The following is a 3,384-nucleotide window of genomic DNA, read 5'->3' as shown; positions in this document are numbered from 1 at the left end:
CCTCCCCCCCCCCCCCCCCCCCATTTCCCTATTTTGCACTTACTGTCCTTGATTTGTGCTTTCTCTGAAATGTTCATTCCCCTACTAGTTCCTCTTGCTTTCACATAATTGTTTTTTCAATCCTTAAAAAAGCCACCACTGTCCTCAGATTCTCACTACCTAGACTGCAGGGGTCCTCAAACTACAGCCAGATGCAGCAGCTGAGGACGTTTATCCCCCTCACCCAGGACTCTGAAATTTCTTTACAGGCCCTCCAACAGGGACAGTGAACTGGCCCCCTATTTAAAAAGTTTGAGGACCCCTGACATAGAGGGTCTCACTGGGGTAGAAATAGATTGAGGAACACTTTACAATTGACTAACCACACAAGAGTCTTACTACTGGGTCAGAGTGTGTCCTTCCATTGTAATCTTATGGGGAGTGGATAGATTAGGAGAAAGTCCAGGGTAACAAACTGTTCAGACCAAGTTTGCTAAAGTTAAAAATACACTTAATAGTAAATAATGCAACCTGTGCATTAGCAATGAAGCAAAAGGTTGATGCAGAGAGCAGATTTCACCATTGATGCCTCTGGGTAAGTTATTTCAATCATAGATTCTGTAAAAAAAAAAAAAAAAAACTAGTGAATGAAGGGAATGGGGGAGAGGAGGGCGTTACAGTCACTGTTAGCATCAGATGTTTTTTGGTTTTGTTTTTCCAGTAGTACTGAACTGCTTGATGTGAATATGGTCTCTGTCCATAAATCTTGCAGATTAAAAACAAAACTCAGGTTGCTGTGGCCTTTACTGCACAACTGTTCCGGTCACTTTCTTGGCTGGGCATATTGCTCTGAGATAAGGAAAGGACAGTAGATCCATGTAGCTAAGTCCTTGAGACTTGCTCTCTCTGCAGATCTGTCGCCCAAGGGTGCTAACTATACCATATTTCACCCATTCTCAAACAAACTTCTAAAAAGTTTGCTTCTCATACAGCTGTTTGCAAATCTGGCTCCCTAGCAGTGCTCTCTTAATCCCTATATCTTGATGAATTTTTTCATTTGTCTTCCTCTTTCTAGTACATTTGACACTCCATCCCCATTCCTTTGAATACTCTCTCTTCTCTAGATATTTATGACATTACTCTCTTGGCTCTCCTACCTAGCTGACTACTGCTTAGTAGTGTCTTTGGTTCATCTACAACATGCCCCCTTAGCTCTTTCCTCCTCTTAATTCCAGTGGCTCCCTCTTGTTTCTAAAATAAAATATAAATTATTCCATAAAGCTCTTCACAAGTCGGCCCATCCATTTCTAATATCTAATAGCACTTGCCTAAATGCTGAAATATCCAGCCCAACTAAACTTCTCACCTTTGGTCATTAATGAGTAATTTCCCATCCGTAACATGTCAGAGCTGGAACAAAGTGGGAATGTTGGAAGCGGTCTTTGGAGCTGCCATGTACCTCAACAATTCATGGAAGATCCATCACCCAAATCTAGATTCAGTCTGCTTCACGCTGCAAATAAAAAGTTTTGTATACATGAGCATTCTGTGTGAGTTTCCTCACCTCCCCCCGCCCCCCAATGATGACGTTTTAAAAAGATTTTATTTGGAGAAGCATTTGCTACCAAATGAAGGAGTTGAAACAAGAGAAACAGATGATCTCTCTTTGGGTATCTATACTGAAAGGCCTCTTATGTCCTTGATACTATCTATACCACATCTCTTCCTATCATTATTTATCCATTATTTACTGCAGATCTTTTTACAGCCATCCATCTTTCTATGGCCCTTTTGAGTTGTTTGTAGTGTTTCTAAGATGCTGTTATTTCTTTGTATATTGAAGTAAGCACAACCAAAAGAATAACTTATACTACGATGTAATATTACAAAAATGAACAATTTTGAGAATTTTTTAATAAGTTAATAAAAGAAGTGACTAGCATCAGAACAACTTACACAAAAACAACTTTGAAAGCTATAAGAACTGGTCAGGACAATGACCATTCAGTATTCCAGAGGATCAGTGTTGAAACATGCTATCTATTATACAGAAATAATAGCTTGAGGGTGCGGAATGAGGAAAACTATTTTTGTATACAGCCATTGAGGGAATTTGTTTTGCTTGACTATGCATATTTGTCCCAAGAAATTTTTGGTTTTCTTTTCCAGTGGTATGGTGGGTAGGTGGGAGGGAGGGAAAAAAGATTTCTCAATTTTTTTTTTTAAATAAAGGAGTGCTACAAATGTAAAATGTTGCATGCACTTTCAGATGAGGTCACTGTATTTAGTTTTTTCTTAACTATTTTACTTTGTTAAAAAGCAATCTCATGAAATGGGAGTCCTCTGTAAATGTAATGTAAATAATATCAATAAAAAATTTTTAAATGAAAAAAAAAAATGGTGATATTCCAGAATCCACAACCAATAGAGTCTCATATGTGTAATTCTCTTGTTAGTTCTGGATTAACTACTTCAACCCCTGGAAAATGAAAGCCAGCTTAGTGAAGTCTAAGGCCAAAAAAAAAAAAAAAAAGGAAAGGGAAGGCGAAGAAATTAAGCATTTACATAACATCTTCTATGAGACATATTGATAAGTGCTTATTACAAATCTCATTTGTTCCTCAAACCTAACAAGGTATGGTTTGTTATCCCCATTTTCCAGTTGAGACGGGCAAAAAAAGTGAGGTGAAACCCTTTTCCCCCATCTCTTCTCCCCCCCCAAAAAAAAAAATAATAATAAAAAAGGGAAATTTCACTGGCAATCCTTGAGTATATGGAAGATCCAGATTGTGAAGAGCCTTAATTGCCATAACTAAGGAGTTGGTATTTTGTCCTAAAGGCTATGAGAAACGAATCAAGGTTATTGAGTTAGGAGTGTCATAGATTTGGTATCAGAAAAGAGGGAATAGATAAGAAATACTATGAAGGTAAAACTGGAGGAAAGAGTTAAATTTGAGTCTGGGTAACAAAGGGAGATGTTAAGAAGAATAGACTTGAGGGCGAATTGGAAAACTAGGACATGGGGGTTCAAAATAATGAAATGTAGAATGTAGAAGCTATTTGAATAGAGGAGATAAGTGAAGCTGTGAAAGTAAGTGAAATTTCTCAGGGAAGCAATTTTGTAAAGACTACCAAAAAAAGGACTGAGAACAAACCTTTGTATGGTGGTAGGAAGGACATGTTTGAGGCTGGGGAGAAGGTGGCATACTAACAAAGAAAATCCAGAATGAAAGAGTGGTGGTCAGCAGCCAATGGTACCCCAAAAGTCATGAAAGATGAGACTTCCTGTAGATTGCTCATTCCATTCATAGTAAATATGCAATACTATTTACCTTATGTAAATGATTTACATTAATGGTTTATATGTCAGCTATTGTGCATTCTTAACTTCAATCACCAATATCC

This window comes from Sarcophilus harrisii, chromosome 4, assembly GCF_902635505.1.
Source record: "Sarcophilus harrisii chromosome 4, mSarHar1.11, whole genome shotgun sequence".
Classification (NCBI taxonomy): domain Eukaryota; kingdom Metazoa; phylum Chordata; class Mammalia; order Dasyuromorphia; family Dasyuridae; genus Sarcophilus; species Sarcophilus harrisii.
The sequence above is the reverse complement of the archived record's forward strand: the minus strand, read 5'-3'. Positions refer to the sequence as shown.